This window comes from Dermacentor albipictus, chromosome 5 (genome assembly GCF_038994185.2).
Source record: "Dermacentor albipictus isolate Rhodes 1998 colony chromosome 5, USDA_Dalb.pri_finalv2, whole genome shotgun sequence".
NCBI classification, from domain to species: domain Eukaryota; kingdom Metazoa; phylum Arthropoda; class Arachnida; order Ixodida; family Ixodidae; genus Dermacentor; species Dermacentor albipictus.
In genome coordinates, this window is record NC_091825.1 from 58,160,836 (window position 1) to 58,180,895 (window position 20,060).

The 20,060-nt window shown below is 48.5% G+C and overlaps 1 long non-coding RNA gene across 1 annotated transcript in view; it reads right to left on the minus strand.

Annotated features, from left to right (window-relative positions):
• The window catches only part of LOC135911181 (uncharacterized), a 28,238-nt gene extending 15,720 nt beyond the window's left edge, over positions 1 to 12,518 (minus strand). The window contains exons 1-3 of the long non-coding RNA XR_010567239.1: positions 12,266 to 12,518; positions 11,943 to 12,016; positions 10,999 to 11,047 (exon numbers count right to left, since the gene is read on the minus strand). This is a non-coding gene — a long non-coding RNA (uncharacterized lncRNA). The remainder of the gene's footprint in view (positions 1 to 10,998; positions 11,048 to 11,942; positions 12,017 to 12,265) is intronic.
• Positions 12,519 to 20,060: the final 7,542 nt, after the last annotated feature.

Consider the following 20,060-nt stretch of genomic DNA (forward strand, 5'->3'; position numbering starts at 1 on the left):
GCTCCACTTTCCTTTACTTATGTTGCGGTGGCTGGTCGAAAATCATGGCAACATGCAACGCAAGCTTAAGAATGACGCTAAAAGGGCTCCTGAGCAATGAAGAGTTGGCAGAACGACGTCGTAAACACGTCGAAAGTGCTTGAAAGCGATGCGCGGCCACGCGAAAAGCTTTATTATATGCAAATAAAGCCATGCTCTCCAGCAGGTGCGAATAGCCAATGACTGAGCGATCGGTGGCAGCCTCCTTTTATACATTTCGGAACGGGGCAGCTTGCAGCTGTTCAGAAGAAACTTTGGGTTTGTTAGGCATATAAATGCATCTTTAACGCATATAGGTCACTTTCACGCTGCGAGTTTTAGTGGTTTTGTCACGTCGCGTGTCAGGCAGGTGAAGTGGGTGCAGCCCGAAAACATTGGACCAATAGTCGGGGGGTAATGATGGCGAAAATGCTTCAAATCAGAAAGAACCTGATTTATTTTTCTCGGCCAAATCATGTATAATGAGTGTGCTCACGTTATATTAGATGGGGAGCTATCGCGGTATTCGTGGCGCCGCGTGACAGACAAGTGGGGATGGTCAATAAATGTTTTTTACCGATAGCGGAAGGGTGATTGCAGAATTGGAATAGAAAAGTTTGGGTGAGTTTTGAGTTATAGCGCGCCTGATCCGTAGCATTATCCCCAGCGGCCGGGCTCGAGAGCAGTGCAGTAGGACTTGAGCTTACTGACGTGCATGACGTCTTAGAACGACAGCAAGCTGAGCTAGTTGGTAACGATTCATTATGCAAAATAGAAGTGAGGCTTGCAGACAGGACACAAGAGCAGAGAAGTGGACAACACCAACGCCCGCGTTCGTATTGTTCACTTCTCTACTCTTGTGTCCTGTCTGCACGCCTCCCTTCTATTTTGCAAAATGTATGACATCATTAGATGCCAGAGTAGAGGGGAGTTCAAACTTAGAGCAGCAATTTCATGCGCCACTGGCATCACTTGGCGTATCACGAGGTAGGTTTCTGTGTATTGCGAAAGAGCTTCTCTGAAAGTCCGACTTGACGAGAGGGCGACCATAGGAACACGAGCGCACCAGAGGAAAACTATGCGTCACGATGGCGGGCATTGTACAGACGCTGCTAAGTGGTTTGCAAGGCCCTCAGTCGAGTACGGGCAAGCTGACGTGCGTGGTCGACGAGGGTGACGGAATGAAGCGCATACTCGCTAGTTGATGTCCCAGCAGGAGGAGGTGCGGTATCAAGGGGACAGGTCGGTTTGCACCCATACAATAACTAAAATGGAGAAAATCCGGCAGGGTCATGCGGAGAAAAAATGTACGCAAATGTGACGTTAGGCAGGGAAATGTCTAAGTCATGGTGGTTCTTCGTGACGTGCACCCGTAAGAAAAAGTATACGAACCACAGGCTGTACTAAAAAGCCGATTTTTACCTCGGTCTGTGAATGCAACTTGAAATTCAGGACTGCAATCCACACTTGGCATTGGGTACTTTCATGTGTGCTCGTCTATTTTAGTTTACGCATGTTAAATACAAAAACATTAGTCTTTTCAACGACCCTGCGGTCTGTACAATTTTGCTCACAGATGTACATGGCCAGCATACCTGTGAAGGTACGGTGTAACCGTCAGTCTATCGTTTTGATGATGGTATGAGGTGGTTAGCTTCTGTTGAGTGGAGGAGGAGTGCACAATGACAGCGATAACTTTCGATAAAGAGTTACGACCACGGTCAGTACCAGCAATCTTGGATGTCTATGAAGCCATATAACATCGTGCGAGAAAGTCTGCGACGTCAGTGATGCAACTGGTCGGGCGCGAACTCGCGTCATGGCGTATCAGATGACGTATTCAGCTAAAACGGCTACCCATTTGTTTCGAGAGGATGATGTATCGAAGGGTGCGAGGAGGTATAATCCAACACTAAAGAATGGTTCCACCGTTACGATAATCAGCTGCACATGACAGGATGGTAGCACCGGAGGCGTTTTCCGATGCTGGCAGGAATAACAGGCAGCAACGTATACCGTCGGACGGAGTGAGTGATCCCGGGCCAATAGAAACGGCGGCAGACACGGTCGTACGTCCGAGTTACCCCAAGGTTCCCGGCAGAATGGGCTTCATGGAGCTCAAAGGCCACAGTCCATCGTAGATGTTTGGTCACGACAAGAATATCAGATGCGCCAGTGAGGAAGTTCCTTCGGTACAGAATGCCACTCTGGAGGACATATCGGCGAACGGAGGCGTCAGTAGGTGCGGAGTTCAAATGCTGGATGTGTAGTCGAAGCGACATGGTTCGGTACTCCTCATCGGAGATGTTAGAAAAGGTTCGACACAGAGAAAATGCCGTTGGCCGTACTAATGTCGGAATCTACAGCCTCGTTGACCGGGTACGCAGAATATTCACTTCGGGGAAGTGTCGAGGTAAATTGCAAAGGAAGAAACCTCGTCTCCTTTGCCTGTGATCGTGAACTTTGCTATTTAAACGATGGCAGTCCCATGTTTCTGCGCGGCCGGATATATAGTAATTGTTTAGACTTGGCTTTTGTCTCGCAATGCTTCACTCGCCGCGTCCTTTGCTTCACAGATACAGATACCCACGCAAGCGAGCATATTCCTACGTACCTGAAGATTAAAGGCCTAACCAAATCCGTCTCATCCAATTTTAAACAAACCATAAATTTGCACGTGTTTAAATCAGTAATGAAAGAGGGATGCCACAAAGGCTTTTCGTCCACACTAGAAATTCAAATAGCCAAGGCTATGCAGGATCTTATGCGTTCATTTCGGCCATCGGAAAAATGCACAGATTTTGATGCGGAAATACAGAGCCTCCGCGCAATCCACCGGTGAGCGGAACGAGCCTACTGCCGGACTAAATCAGTTGACGACCTTAGAGAAGCCAGATGCATTCAAAAGAAAATTCAACGTCCTCTTGCTGTGCTGTAAAATCGTCGCTTGACATCCTTTTGTGAGTCTCTACATCCACGTAAACCTCTTTCAATCGCTTGGAGAACAGTCCGCGGCCTTCGAACAGCTCCTCAACAACGCCGGCCATTTAAATCTCTAGCGCTCCGTCAAGGACGCCGAGAAGTCAACGTAGCCCAAGATTACTGCGCATAGATCGCGGGTCCGGCGTTCACCTATTCACGTTGCGCACCTATTCTTACTGTCCCCCCTTGCTCCCGAGGCCCTCGTATGGACGCATCCTTCTCTATCGAAGAACTGGGGGCCGCACTTGCCGGGTGCAGACGATCTGCGTCACCAGGACCCGATGGCATCACATACCATGTGCTTGCAAACCTTAGTCATGAGGCGAGAGATGCGATTCTTGGCCTACAGAAGGGATCATGGCGCGACGGCCTAGTCCCTACCACGTGAAAATCCAGTCGCCTTGTTCCACTTCAGAAGCCTGGCAAATATCCACGGGAATTGTCATCTTACCGTCCGATAGCACTGGCCAGCTGTGTCGCCAAGGTAATGGAGAGAATGATCCTTAGACGGTTAGAATGGTACTTAGAATTTTACAATGTCTATCCAGACGCCATAACTGGCTTTCGACGCGGGTGCTCGTTAATAGATAGCGGGATTCACCTTGTAACATACGTACAGCACGAGAAACATCTGAAACGAATCACTGCGGCCTTATTCCTTGATGGTAAAGGTGCTTATGACAATGTTGATCATGATACGATTCTAGACGCCGTAGAAGTTATAGGGAGTGGTGGGCATGCCTTTCGCTGGATACGCAGCTATTTGAATGGAATATCTTTTTTTTATTTTGACTGAAGGCGGAGCAACGCCATCTAGCAATACTAGTCGTGGTGTACCGCAAGGCGGAGTACTCAGTCCAACCCTTTTGAACCTTGTGCTACTTGGTCTCGCCGATTCGTTACCGCAAACCGTTCAGCTGACCTTATTTGCAGAAGACATTTGCATATGGGCTTCAGGAGTGACACGTGTACAAGTCCGCGCATGACTTCAGGAGGCTTCAACGGCCATGTCAACATACCTAAGATGGCAAGGCCTGGAGCTTTCCCCTCGAAATGTGGATTCATTGCTTTTACTCACAAAGCGATGGCTCCGTATGCTTTGCGAATGAATGACCAAACTGTACGATACAGACGAACGCACCGCTTTCTTGGCGTCATCATTGATAGGGACTTGGAGCTCTCACGTCTCGTACACGACAAAGCGTTTGACGAGCATCGTTGAGATTCTTGCGTTTCTCGGTGGGAAGTCCTGGGGTGCTACAGTGCCATCAATGTTGCAACTGTATAAAGCACTGTTTTGGGGCTTCCTGCAGTACAGCTTACCTGTACTAGCAAATACTTGCACTACAAGTACCCGTAAACACCAGAGTGTACAAGCAGAAGCACTCAGATCTTGTCTCGGTCTCCCCCAAACAACGTCATCGATTGTGACAGTGGCCATTGCAGGAGACACTACTTTGACAGATGGCATAGATACAGATGTCTTGAAAGCGCATATCCGACACCTGATTCGGATTCTTTCACACTGTCTTGCTTGCTTGCCAATAGAGAGGCCACAAAGAGGCCACAACGCATTAGTTCCCAAGAAAAATCTTCCAGTGTTCCTGTGTTCCAGTGTACCTTTTCCAACAGCGTTGTAGGCCATCAGTCCTGCTTACCATCCGAACTTACTCCTGCTTCACGATTATCAGACCCATTTATCGGCTGCACCAGCCGACAGTGCAACTGACAATTCTAGGAATCAGAAAGAAAGCTGGATGGTGGTTGCGAGCTTGAAACAGGCAACTTTGGAACACACTCACAACGCACACAGAAGGTTCGGTAAAACTCAACAGCTCCGCAGCTGCAGTCGTGATCCTAGCAAAATCTGCAGAAGCCAAATGAAAAACTTCATGTGTGACCACATCGGTGGGTGCAGAACTTGCGGCACTCCGTCCTGCACTTCATTCCATTAGTCATGAACCACCACAACAATAGACAGTCTTTAGTGACTCCATGGCAGCCTTTCAGTGCACTCAAAGCCCACTGCGCCACGGACCCAATGAACAACTCTCCTCAGAACTTCGACACATGTATAACTGCAGCCACGACAAGAGACCCGACATTATCTTTCGATGGCTACCAGGACATTGCGGCATCAGCGGCAATGAATACGCCCACGAAGCCGCCCGATTTGCACATGAAATTGGTCAACGTGTCTTGATTCCGCTTTCGCCAACAGACACTGCAGCTAGGCTGTGATTGATGTCCGTGAATGTACTTTGCCCTTGTGGGACTCGACGGCTTTCACCATGGGTCGTTTGCGTTCGTTCTCTTCGCACATGCGGATGCATCTACCACCTGGGTTGCCACGACGTGAAGCGACCGTGCTGTACCATCTGTGGCAAGGCGTTGCATTTACGTACTTTTAAGCTTTCCTTATCGGCATGGCCAATAGCACCACGTGCGCCACATTCAATATCGATGAGACGCTCGCACATATTATGTGTCTATCCTCGATATAGTGCCGAGAGACAAGTGCTGTGCATAGTACTGGACCAGATGCAGAATCCTCCACTAGCAGAACTCAAATTATTAGGTCAGTACTCACACAGAACTTCCGTGCTGAAGGCCTTACTCGCTTTATTAAGGTTCCTGCGGTCTGCGAGGTTTCACGATAGACTTTAAGAAGGTCGCCCCCTACCGCTCTGCAGTGTACACGGTTTGTCGTGTTCGTCTCTATTTGTCCCTATCTTGCCCTTCCGCTCTCCATCTCTTGTTATCCCCTTCACCCTTCCCCGAGCAGGGTAGCCAAGCGGAATTGCCGGTGAATAACCTCCCTGCCTTTCTATACAGCCTTTTCTCTCTCTCTCTCTCTCTCTTGCACGAAGAACCTAACGCTCAGCCAGCGACACTCGATAGAGGAGGCGATGAACAGGAGGGGCATCGTCGGTACCTATGCGATCTTTAACAGCTGTAGTTTGGACTAAAAGAATGATCGCTGAAGTGAAATTGATCGCGGTAACAAAGCAGAACGCAGTATAGCTCATGGCGCGCTCGGACGGCATGTACGACGCAATAATTGTTTGTAAGTCGGCGATGGTACAAGTTGCGGACTGCGATGATAGTGTATGGTCGGTTGAATTGTTGTCTACTGCAACAGATGCCACTGAGTGATTCTGCAATCAGCAAAGCTGGGCCACAGACGTTCGTCGTGGAAGCAGTTGTTTCGTCAAGCCAAAATTGAACATTAGCAGGCGGACGTACTGACAGATAGCACTGTATGAGGTACTGTGATACCGTGTGTAAGGAGGATGTGTTGCAAGCAAGCCACGATGTAGTGACAGTCGGGCACCGGTGGGGATCAGAAAACGTCAAAATAAGTCAGAACTTAAGGAGGCAAGCGAACTAAGTCTATTGAACTGAGTGTCTGGGGATTGGTTCAGCGGGGTCCACAACAGGCAGGCGAAGGCTCAGAGTATTGGCTGGACAGCCTACGTGAGCAGAATGCGAGGAGAGTGAGAGAAGAACGAGGATGTGTCGATAAACACAGGCAAAATTGCCGCGCGACTGGCCACTCGATGCACTTTGCGCGTATTCGCAGGCATCTTTCACACTCGGAAAAACACTTTTATATGGCTTGTATAGAGCAACAGAAAGCTGTATGGGGAATTTCTCAAGTTACTATTCATTTGTGCTATTAACACTTTTTATATAATTTTAACAATGGAGAACTTGAGTATATATAATAATAATTATCTAATTAGGTGGAGTGCAAAAATAATCTCAGTATTTCGAAGCCATGGCGTACAACATTACATTGGTTTTGTCTGGCTATGTAGCATTTGCATACTTTTACTTTTTACCTCAAGTGAAACGCCCTATAGACCAATAATGCCAGTCGGATTAAAATTTTATATTTGTTGAAACAGTGAGTCATATATGGCTATTCCTTAAATACACTGAAGACTGAGGAAATCTAGTCTCAGTCATACAGCAAACTGCGTATGTATGTTTCTCTCACCTCTACGACGGATGCAAAGAACGGAGATGCGACAAAGACGGCGACAGTCCTGTAGTGATCAACGATTTTACCACCGCTTTATATATCCACTCTCAGACGTGCCGTGCTCAATCTACTGGCCTAAAAAATAAGTATGATGCACATTTTTTTTCTGGAGAACTGAGCCAAAAATACTTTTATGTTTATAACAATTTAAAGTTGTCATTTCTGTAATGCAATTTCCACATCCTCTTCAACATTCCTCCAAACGGCTGTCCATTGCACTTCTGAGCTGCTTGACAGACTTATTTATTAAAAAAAATTTTTTCTGAAACTGGTCTGTAGAGTACATGAGCTAGTGGAATACATTCACATCCAGCAGTAGCATGCGCTCATATTTCATAGTGTCATATTGCATGCCGCCGTAATCGCTTTGTTGGCTCGGTATTTTGTTTTCTTGTTCATTACTACCATCTGGATGCCTTTCACGCACATGCATATTTAGCTCCAAGTATGCGTCGGCTTAGAAGACTACCTATTTGACAAACAATATGTATTTAGATGCGGTGTTATTTCGAAACATTTCTCTACAATGGGCCACCAAAGTGCTATAACGATTTGACTATGGGGATGGCACTTGAGGAACGTCTTCAATTCTTCGCTTAAATGGTTACTTCTGAGTCAGAGATTATAAAAAATACAAAAATCTTGCTGCAGAAATATTACATTTGGGAGATGTCGAGTAATGTTACGAATACCATATAGTAAAACAAAAAAGCCCACCAAAAATCCAGGAGTGATCAGACGACCGTACCTGTGCTGTACCCCCCTCCCTCCACATACATAAATTCTTCGTGATTATTCAGGTGTGTTGCAATCCAAGAATAAAACAGCGCATAATGGCCACATTTTCTTTGCTTTATTATTACTTTTTTACTCAAATGGTTTGCTAAATTTAAAAGCACAAAATTTAATTTTACCATTTTTCCCACAAATGAATAAGCGAACCAACGCAAATCCATACGCTGAACAAAGTGAGTGCTTGCAGAATGTGCACTTCTGATTCTATGTCGAAAGCTTGTTCAAATCAAACACTTCTCAAGGAATTCAGTATTGCACTTCAATCAAAATTTATGTGCTCGATTTGTTTATTACATGTAAATGTGAAATATATTGGCCTCTTTCTTCATAATGACGTGTAATTGTTCTTTTTAAATTTTACCTGGTTTCGTGCAGTTTACACATACACATTTTCAGATGAAAGTGTAGCCCGAACTACAAATACTGGAAACACTGCAACATACTTGGCGTATCGCCGTAGAAAGGCATTTATGCTGTTATAAGAACCGAAAGGTGTTTTATTTTATGTTCATATATATAACAGACAACTTTATGAAAGTTTAGAAATATCCCATTCCAAGCACTACACTCTACGGGATCTGTCCTGCAGGAATGACAGCTTAAAATAGAATGATAAAACAAAGTACACAGCAATGTTTGTTTTTATTTACGATTATGGTACCGTTAGTTAAAGCTTCCTAAACCTACTTTCGTTTTTTGCCGAGATAGATCCCGAACTCATTCGGGGACGTTTTGGCGAAGTTGGGTGGCATTACTATATAAGTAATGTGATTTCACCGACGAAGGTCACGCGCAAGGCTGCTTTGTGCTTCAGCTATTACTCCAGATGATCCTTATTTCAGATTTAATTCCGCGGTTTTGCATCAGAGATGAACAATATCGAGGTCCGTACATGGCATATGGTTGCAAACATTTCTTTTTATCATTAGATGCATAAGTACTGATAGCACAACATCGCACGTTCGTAGGGTGATTTCAAACAGATAATATACCAAAGCAAGAAATGTCGACTGTACAGGGCTCCTTGTACTCAATTATGGAAGCATCGCGGAGACGCTAATGATGTGTAAGAGAATTTAACGCGATGTTCGGTATCAGGGCATCCCGGGCGCAAATAGATATGAAAACACAATTTTGCGAATCAAGATTCCTACATGAACGAAAACCAAATATTCAGTAAAGGTGGAGAGAATAAGCACTACAGCTTGGACAAGGATAGAGCAGCCTTAAATGCAAGTTAGACTATTTACGACATGAATATGATCAAGTGGCAATATAATATTAAAAACATTCTCATCGACGCTTGTTTGCAGGGCAGATTGTTTTTGTTCCACTAGAGCCTGGATAGTACAATCGTGAAATAAGATCACTTTACTATTCGCCCACACAGGCATGTGTCCATGCAAATCAAGCAATTGTGCGGCACATGTTGCGGTCTGTACATAGCACATAACACGTCTTTGACACCGATATCCGCTATTGGCGGCGAGGAGTTGCGGAGTCGCCCTCTATCGGAAGCGCCTCGCTGGCGTAGTATGAGGGATCACGTGGCGTGCTCCTCATAGGTTTTGCTGTCAGCGCTCACTGAAAACACCACGCGCGAGCTCTCCCGGACATTTCTGGAAGTACTTTCGAAACGAGAGAAGTTTCTTACTGTCTAAATAATAATCTTGGGCAAACTGAAAGCACACAATCGTTACAGCTGCTATCTCTTTATCGAATACGTACAGTGAACGCCACTGCGCGCGGTCGCCGCGATGGAGTCTCCCGAACCGGCTTCTTGCGTGAAAGGTAGGTAAACGCTGAGAGCAAACTATGTGAAATATGTTCTTATAGTGCTTGTATAACTAAATGGAGCGTAATAGAATGAAGCCTCAATGCAGCGATCGCGCAGATTCGCAGCGACCGACTGCGCGTCTGCATGCTTGTCCACTCACTGTTTCGCTTTCTCCGCGCGCGCGTTTTCGCACCGTGCCATGAGCTTTAGGCCGCAGAATATGAGCATTTGACAGTATACAAGCAACCATTGTTGCGTGGGCGCTATCAGAACTGTTCAAAAATAATTTCATTGTGGAGACTTCGACGCCTACGGGGACTGTGATGTGCCGTCGCGACGATTCAATCTTTTTTTTGTTCTAAATTCTTTGACCTTTCAATACTATTTCTCGAGTTGCGTCGCACTGTATGTTTATCGGCGTTCTCAGCGTGCAATTTCCCGCTGCTGCTGTTTTGTAATCCAGTGCATTGATTCATAACACAAACATGACCAGATGCCATGGTTTCTTTAAATGTGCTTCTTACCGCTGCCTTTCCACTCCACTGAACTTGCCAGTATCTATAGAATCGACAAGGTCATAGACCAAACCGTCATGGCATTAGTCGGGCAGCGGACTCGGGCGAGCGTCTCAGTGCGCGTTTTCAGAACATCGCAGACCGCGCGCCGTAGCAAAAATCTTCCTCGCGTCTGTGCTTGCTGTATACCCGAGTTGTAGCCGATGACTGTTTGCCGGTTTTATGTTTCGCGAGCCAAGCTTCACACAGCTTCTTGTCCTGCGGCTACGTGTGAATAAGGCTGACACCGGCCTCCGTTACGTGCGTCCGGCCCTGCGGCACCGAGCACTAGCCTACCATGTTGCGCGCCTTCAAAGGCAGCCACTACCTATTGTAGTGCTTTCAAGCGTTGTAAAGGAGACACTCGAAGCGGGAAAATTTCGCCACTAAATGAAAACCGCAGCGTACGAGGGAATTTAAACTCGTTTTCAGCTCGCTTCGGCGCGCCCGAAGCAGCCGACGCGGCCGCTACGTCCACGTGATCCCTCCTAGCACGTCACGCCGACGGTGGCGCCAGCTTTTGCAGTGGTCGAGCTCGAGGCCAATAGAGGAGCAAGCGCTGCTTTCGTGCACCACTTGTTGTTTCGCGGCACGTTCATCAATGAACTCGCTACAAGTAATGTGTCATTATTCGACTACGCAGAGCACTGTGGAATAACAACCAATGGGTTCCAATACGGCGAAGGATGCCGCTCATGGATACGCCGAGATTGGCCGCTATTGCTCGCTTGATACGTCTCATCTCGCGAAGGTTGAAAACCTAAACTTCCTGAGTCTAGTCAATACGACATTCAAGCATTACATATGTTAACAGGAGGCCTTACTTTCGTTCCCCGATCCTGTGCCTTTCCGAAGGCGGGACACCAGGGTTCACTGTTATAAAAGAAAGAGTTCTCTGAATTGAGAGAAACTGATATTGAATGAAAACTTAGCAAGTCATGTAATAAAGCTGGTTTGGCTAAGAAATGGTGTTATGAAAAAAAAAACGCTCGCTTTATGTCAACTCAAAATGACCAAATGGTTGTTCGAAATCCCGAAAAGGGTTCTCCACTCTGCATAGCAAGAAAGCAAGATCTACTCGAGCTATCAGGAACACCACATTCAGTGTAGAAACTGCCATGTATTGAATAAAAAGAGGGAGGAGTCGGCATGGGAAGCCTGGACTTATCAATTTTAGTTAATCCGCAAATTATAAAGAGACTGCTAAATTATAACCACATGGTACAAGTTTCATTGAACCATTGTTTCCTTGTCGTAAATTCGACTTTCGAATGAGACGAACATATTCATTCTAAATTGCTTTCTGTTTTGATTGTAATGGTTAAATAAGCTTCATTTAGAGAAGGCGGAATAAGGTTGGGGTGGAAGGAAGGAAGGCTTTTTGGGCACACTGTCGGAATTTTCAAAACATCATAGTAACAATACGTATGTTATGCTATGCTGCCCCTTCACATCATTATTTCTTCTCCATCCAAAGAAGGAGAACCTGATTTCCTGATTCTGTTAACGAGTAAACTTGGCGAACAAAATTCGAGAGTTTGCGTAAGTAGAAATCTTCGGTGATAATGTAACGAGCGCAGGCACAGACTATATCTACACTGGGCCATGTTAATGTAAATAGGATTTGATGCGTAAATATATGCAGCCTCAGTCCATTATCTTGTCGCTATGGGTGTGCAGGGGCAGACCGATAAATTAATTGAACGATATACACCGTATCAAATCAAAACAAACGACCTTAAAGTAGAAAATGTAAATTTTTACTTACTTACAATTCCTTTGCAAATAACCGTCATTTTAGTAGATTACGAATTGTTTCCTCATATGCTTAAAGACATATACCTGAAAAAAAATAAGAAAATTGTTGGGCTTTACTTGTCTCGGCGCGATAATCACCGCCGATCGCGTTCCTTCTTTTTGAGAGTGAGGAGGAATGTACTCGTCAAGAACCAGATAGCGACTGATCGGCCAACCGAAACACTGGATGGCAGGCAAAGAAAGCGTCGCCAGAAGAAATAATAGTCATCTTCAGGCCGTGCCAGGTTCACTCGAATTCCCGAATTCAGGAACTTCGCACTCCATTTGACTCACCGAACTGCAGACTCCGTCGGACTCATCCTCAGCTGGCCAGACAATAAAACTTGCCTAGAACAGGACGCGGGCAGTGGCGGTGAGGCATTATGCATGTACTTTCCTTATTATTTTTGTAAGCTTCTTGGACAAGCAGCAAAGAGTGCTTTGGTCGTTCATCACCATAGTATTAGCAAAATTAGGAACTTGCGATGAACAATGCGTGAACAGACAGTGGCGTAGGGGCGTTAATTGAACGCCTTATGTAGTACCAGCGCTCGTAGGTTCTCAAGCCTCATCATCATCATCATCCTCTTCATCAGCCTGGTTATGCCCACTGCAGGGCCAAAGGCCTCTCCCATACTTCTCCAACGAGCCCGGTCATGTACTAATTGTGGCCTTGTCGTCCCTGCAAACGTCTTAATCTCATCCGCCCACCTAACTTTCTGCCGCCCTCTGCTGCGCTTCCCTTCCCTTGGAATCCAGTCCGTAACCCTTAATGACCATCGGTTATCTTCCCTCCTCACTACATGTCCTGTCCATGCTCATTTCGTTTTCTTAATATAAACTCTTTTCTCCGCGTCCAATAGCATTTGTCAATTTGTGCACAGCACTGGGCTACTACGTTCAGGGAATTCTGAAGATTTATTTGGTCATCGCGAATTTTATACGTGTGGTATAGTACACAGTCATTCTTCCGCACAAAGTTCAATAACGACGTCAATATATATATATATATATATATATATATATATATATATATATATATAATTGGGCTTGTTTATCTTTTTGCGTACGCGGGACGCGCCTGCGTCTATCAGAACTTTCACGAATGCTACCGATGGTTCTATCCGCTGTCTGTTGTCAACGAAGCTTCTGCAATCTTCTTGCATGTATGCGCAATGAATATGGTGTAGAACTTTCCGGAAGGCAGGCAGGCACCAGCGTTTCCTCTGGAACGTTGGATGCCTGGTGTATAAAACCCGACGCTTTTGACGGGCAGATGAGATTTCGAAAATCGCCGACCGTGTTCACCGCTATCGCTGTGCGTTGAGTGTAACTTAACTTGCATTTGTGGACACAAGTTCCCCCAATAAAAGTTTGCTTCATCTTTTACAGATTTGCCGTTATATTATTCACCGTCACTACTACGTGGTATCTGGTGAAGGTGCTACTTCGTTCATGTACCGAACGACCCCGCAAAGCCGCGAGTCAAACCCCAACTGCGAAGACAACACCTATGTCGCCAAGGGCCAGCGATCTAGCCGGGGTCTGCAAGGGCTATCCCCAGAGCACACACTTTTGCTTGAGAAGACCACGAAGTGCACGGCCACGACAGCAGCTGCAATGACAGCCCCAGTATCGTCAACACCGATCGTGCTGCAGCAGCCCACGGAGCCACAGACATTCTGCGGTTACACATTCGAGGACCCGGAAAGCTGGCTGGAGACGTATGAGAGGCTTGATACATTTAACAGCTGGAACAGCGATGACAAACTGTGAGATGTTTTTTGTTCACATCGCAAGACGCCGCCAGGAGGTCGGTCGAGAACCGAGAAGCCACCTTACCGACGTGGGACCTGTTCCAAGGTGGTTTCCTGCCGACATTCAGAAGTGTAGTACGAAGGCATGCGAGCCCAAGCGCTACAAAACCCGAGCGCAGCTGCCTAATGAGACCATCGCGAGCTTCACGAAGGAGATGACCCGTCTACTCCGCCACACCTGCCCGGACATGCCCGAGAAGAAGAAAGTCCGCCTACTCATGCGTGGTGTGAAGGACCAATTTTTGCCGGCATGATACGAAGCCCACCTAAGACCGTTGACAAGCTTCTTCGCGAGGCTACCAGCAATGAGAAGACACTTGAAATATGGAACCGGCAATTCAACGGCCGGAGTTCAATCACTGGTCACTGACGATCTGTGCGACAGTATCAGAGCGGTCGTGTGGCGAGGAGCTTCAGAAGCTGTTCCCTTCATCCCAGCCTCAAGAGGCTTCGGTTGCCGACGTCGTACGAGAAGAGCTCCTATAATCACTTGGAGTACCTTAGTCGCCGCAGCCTTAGCCGAAAGCGATGACGTACGCCGCTGTAGCCCACCGTCACGATCCCCATCCGCGCCTGCGCCAGGGCGTTGTAACGAGGGAGTTCCACCGTCCGCCACTGGCGCCAGCTCGCCCAGCCGTCGTCCAAAGCAGCCACATGAGGACGACCGATATTTGGCGCACCCCCGACCACCACCCCTTCTGCTATCACTGCTGGGAAGCCAGAAATTTCTACCGCCGATGCCTATATCGTGAAATGGAACTTCGAGAGCTCGCCTTGAACGCTCCCCGCCCGCAGCAACGTAAACGCCCCGCATGATATCACCGACTACCTCATCGCTGCTTAGTGAAGCCCTCGGCGACCGTCCACTTCGCCATCACCAGGCCGCCACCTGTCGCCGAAGCGGCGTCGATACACTGATGCAGCCCCTGCCCGCTCCGTCAGCTGATATCCGAAAAACTAAAAGCAGCAACCAATGGACGCGCGGTTGCTGCCCGCCAAACTGACAAAGTTCTTTCGTCGCCTACGAAGACACCGAAGAATCTATCTCGACGACATGACAGCGACATGCCGCAATGCCGGCGAAGCCAGGGCGCAAAGAATGCAGCGGTCAAAGAAGTGATTATGCGATGTACCAGCCACACATCAACATGACGCAGCCGTGATCCGACGCCAGGATCTAACTGCAACGTAGTACAAAGAATAACTGACATCGACATGCTTCTCTATGGCCACGCAGTCACCGCTTTAGTGGACACAGGAGCCGACTACTCCTTCATCAGTGAATTATTCGCCGCCAAGCTGAAGAAAGCCCACGCTTCAGTCAGCCAACGGGAATCTACACGGCAAGACTTACAGTGCATGGCCAGACCTACTCTGCAAGGCTCGTTGTCATCCAACAGCGCTTGCGAGACGTAATTCGCGGCATGGACTTCCTGAACCAACACGAGGCCGTCATAGCCCTGAGGGCGAAGCCGATAACGCTGTCCACAGGCCAAGCGATAACGATGGAGGGGCCTTGAAGCACCGTCCTTCGAGTGTACTGGAGGACCAAGTCAGCATAGCGCCTCGCTGCAGCATTGTCATTTTCGTCGACAGTGAAAGACTCGCAGATGTAGAAGGCCTCATGGACGGCGACCAATGTCTGCTGTTCCACCATGAAATTTGCGTCGACTGCACGGACGGAAAGCTACAGTGTTGCTAACAAACTTCAGCCAGGAGTTCAAGCACATCATCAAGGGCACCATGATCACGTACAGCAAGGAAATTGTGGAAAACAGCACTGCGTTTGTCCTCTCGGATTCTGCGGCATCTACCCTGACGAACACTGTTCTCGAACCAGACTTCGACAAAAATCAGTGTTTCCCCCTGAGTAAACAGCAACCGCTCAGAAGTCCTCTCCCGCGATAGAAAGACTACATTTTAACATCATTGAGGATTCGAAAAACACCAGTTGGAAAGCATCGCATAATAACTGAAGAATGTGCTCGACTACTTCGCCAGAGCCCTTATCGAGTTTCAACGCGAGAACGTGAAGCTGATAAGCGAAAAGTCAGCGAAATGCTCCACGACTACATAATCCAACCTTTTAAAAAGCCAGTGGGCATTTCCTGTATCGTTGGTGAAGAAAAAGGAGGGAACCCTACGTTTCTGCGTCGATAATAGTCGACTGAACAAGATCACGATGAAGGATGTATACGCCTTCCCACGGATACAAGACGCACTGGATTGGCTCGTCAGCGCTATACACTTAAAATCAATGGACGTCAAGTCTGGCTGCTGGCAAATAGAAGTCGACGAAAGAGTTCGAGGATAGACTGCCTTCATCACGCCAGACGGCCTGTATGAGCTGCAACGTTTCAGCGCGTGATGGGCATAGTTTTAGCAGGACTGAAGTAGCAGAACTGTCTTGCTTACGTGGATGATGTCCTCGTCTTCGTCGTAAACGTTGACCATACTTTAGGCGGCTTGGGACAGTAGCAGAAGCAATCAAGTCATCAGTGCTCACTCTGAAGGCGGAAAAGTGCCGCTTCGCTTGCGATGAGCTTCTGTTTCTAGGCGACGTTATCAGCAAATGTGGTGTCCACCCCGACAGGCAGAATATAGCTGCCATCGCAAAGTACCCGCAGTCCATCGACAAAGAGGCAGTGCATAAATTTGTTGGAATGTGTGCCTACTGTAGGCGCGTTGTCAATGACTTTTCTCGTATCGCTGAGCCCCTAATACATCTGGTCAAATGTGATGTCGAGTTCAAGTGGGAAACGCCCCAGGCCGACGCATTTCAAGAATTCAAAAGACACATGCAGTCGCCGCCGGTACTTGGGCACTTCGACGAGGACGCCGACACCGAAATGCACACTGACGCCAGTAGCCTAGGCCTCGGTGCCGTCCTAGTCCAGAGGAAAGACACACTTGAATGCGTGATACCTTCCGCTAGCCAGTCTCTGCCAGAAGCGGAAGGCGATAATTCTACGACTTAAAAGGAATGCCTCGCCATCATTTCGGCTACAGCAAAATTCCGCCCTTACCTATATGGCAGGCCATTCAAAGTCGTCAGCCACCACCCCGCGTTGTGTTTGCTAGCTAAATTAAAGGACCCTTCAGTACGGCTGGCGTGGTGGAGCCTCAGACTGCAAGAATATGGCATCACTGTAATCTACAAGGGCGACGAAAACACGCTGGTGCAGATTTCAAATCACGCGCCCCCATCGGCTCGACTCCGGAAGAGGACGAGGATGGCGACGCCCTCCTTGGAATAATAAGCGCGGAAGACTTCGTTGAACAGCAAAGAGCCGAGCCGGAGCTAAAAGGCCTCGTTCAGCATTTAGAAGCGAATATAGACGTTGTTCCTAGGTCACTTAAGGGCGGATTGTGTCCGGTTACTATTCAAAACAACCTAGTGGTGAACAACTTCTGACGACGACGACGAAGTTGCCCTGCTAAGGTGGCTGCTCACCGCTCCTGTGAAAAATCTCGCCTTCCACGTAAATACGTTCCATACGTCAAGAGATTGGACCTCAAGACATTTGAGGACGCTCCGGACGCTCATGCGCAGTCTGGTTTTTTGACATTCCATCGATCCTGCAGCTGAATTGTACATCGGGACTAGGCCTAGTGCCTCCGGTGACGCGCTGGCGGCGGTAGATTCGCTGGTGCCACTCGTCACGACGGCATTACCGGCCGCACAATTGACACCAGAGCCTGGATCCCTCCTTTTAGTTCATGCTCCAAGTCCTTCGGTAACCCCCAGCCCACCCATCACTTTCCCAAAATGCACATCAGACCACGAGTGATCGGCCCTCAGGGTGGAGCCCGGCGATGGCTTCCCAGACACCGATCGGGAATGGGGCTCCAGTTATAATGCATGACGAAACGAGTACCCCTATGGACTTGTCTTCTGCGCTACCATCTGCGCCGCCGGCCCCCGCTGTTCTCAGAAGCGTCCTTCGGAGAAATCTGCACCAGATTCGTGTTCGGCCAACAGCGGCTCCCAAGGCAAGCGTTCCTGTCTAACGACTGACCACCCAGTTGCGTCGACACCGGGCTGGGTTTGCTATACAGCAACCATTAAAACTCTGGCCCCCACAAGCCTCACGGAGATTCCGAACAGGATTATTCAGGAGAACCTAGACGCTTGTCTGGGCACCTCAGGCTTCCGCGGCTTCACGGCCAGGAAGAAGTCAAATACCATCGCTGAGTGGCTCCCGATATTGGCTGCTGTCGAGCGTTTGCAAACGCTTCAACGACACTCGATAACAAGCGAAGTCACCGTGCCGGTCCAGGTGTACCTGGTAGAGGGCTCGGATTTACAGCGCTGTGTCATTTACAACGTTGACGTTCGCGAGGACCAGACTGCCCTCTAGCGTGAGCTCTACTGTCGTACTCACCGTGTCATTCAAGCGCGTTAAGTGGGAAAGGGGCGCTCTTGCATCGTCACCTTGCAGGGCCCACTAACTCCCCCAGCCCGCCTGTACTACTATGGCTGCATTCTACGACCTCGGCCATATACACCCAGTGTCGTCTATTGTTATAACTGTTTCCGACCGGGCCGCAAGCGCCGATCCTGTCCATTTACAGCACCAGATGAAGCTGTACTAGCTGGCGCAGTGTATTACCGATGCGGACTCTGCAAGACCGACGACCACGAGATCACTTCTCGAACTTGTCCCACAAAGCAAAAGGCCACTCAGAAGGTTCGTCGTGGGATTCATAAGCAATGGTGTCAGCATGCTTCAACACAACCAGTGCCGACATCTAACAGGTTTCCTGCGCTCCAGTGGGATGACGACGACTGGCCAGAGCTTTCCGAGACCGACCCGCCGGCACCCCATTCCGAACAGATTTACAGTGACAAAGTTCGCAAAGACCACCGCCGCCCGCTGGTTACACAGAAGCAGAGCGGGCCGGAACGTCCGCGTGATGATATGGCAGCAGCTGACAATCAAATTGCCCGCCTTTTAGCGGAGGTATCCAAGCTCCGACAGCACCGTGAATTACTTGCGTGTCGGCGACGTGCAGTGGAATCTCACACCACTACAACAATCGATTCCGCTGCATCATCGTCTCTGCCACGCCCTGCTGTATCGGTCGCAGTGTCTACCAGCTCTTCATCAGCTCCGTTGCCGGATAACTCTACAACATCCCTCTTACGGTTCATGGTCAGCCAGTTATCCAACCTGACATCTGTGATTTTACAACGCCTGGACTCGTAATCGAAATGGCGGGCACAGGTGTTTGTGGTGTGCTTCAGTGGAACTGTAGAGGGCTCTCCACGAAAGTGGGGGAACTTAAATCCCGTCTACGTATGAACAAGCTGCAGGTGTGGGCCCTGTTACTACAGGAGACCAACGCCTTGCCTGCTATTCAGGGATTCAGTGGATACGTGTGTACTTCGATGAGTGACCATCGCGTGCACACAACTGCCCCTCCAGGAAAGGCGGCAGTGTATGTTGATACGCGCTATCCCCAGGTCTGCCTTTCTCTTGAAAACTGGTGTAACTCATATCAGGTGGTAGTGGCTGTAGCTGTGAAGTTATCCAAGGCAACTGTTGTGGTAGCGTCATACTACAGAAGACCAGCCAGTGGCAGCCCAGATTATCCGCCGCCAATAACCAGCGTGTCCTGTTTTAGTTGGTGGTGATTTCAACGCCCCTCACCCAGATTGGGAGTGAGGGGCGTGTGCGGGGCGCCTTCGCGGATGCGTTGTTTCTACTACTCATCCATCCCGATTAAGCAACGCGGGCTGTGCCTCAAGCTCGACGTACAAATTACGCACCAGATCTTACGTGGTGTTCGGGTCCCGGCACTCCCACTTGGCATCTGGAGCCCGACTGCAGTGGTAGTGACCACCACCCTATTATCATCGGCCTTCATCCGTCGCAGACCCACCGATTGCACAACAAGTGTTCTGTGGTCAACTGGGACATCTTTCGCTCTGTTCTCCAAGATATCTTTGTGGACTCGTCACCACTAATTGTTGACCGCATACAAAGCGCACTCAATGAAGCTACAACCATCAGCTGGGTAGACGTCGATCGCCCGGCACCGGATATCGGCCTGCTCAACTTGTGGGCTGCTCGCAGACAAGCTGAGCTGGCAGCATCCCGAAACCCCACTTCTGCACAAGCACGTAAAAGACTGTATTTCCTTACTGCTAAGGCCCGCAGTTATGAACACGACCTCTCGCGGAGGCACTGGCATACGTGGTGTGAGCGGTTTCCATCCAAGACATCGAATGCTTCTCTCTGGCGAACGTTCCATGCCATGGAACACGG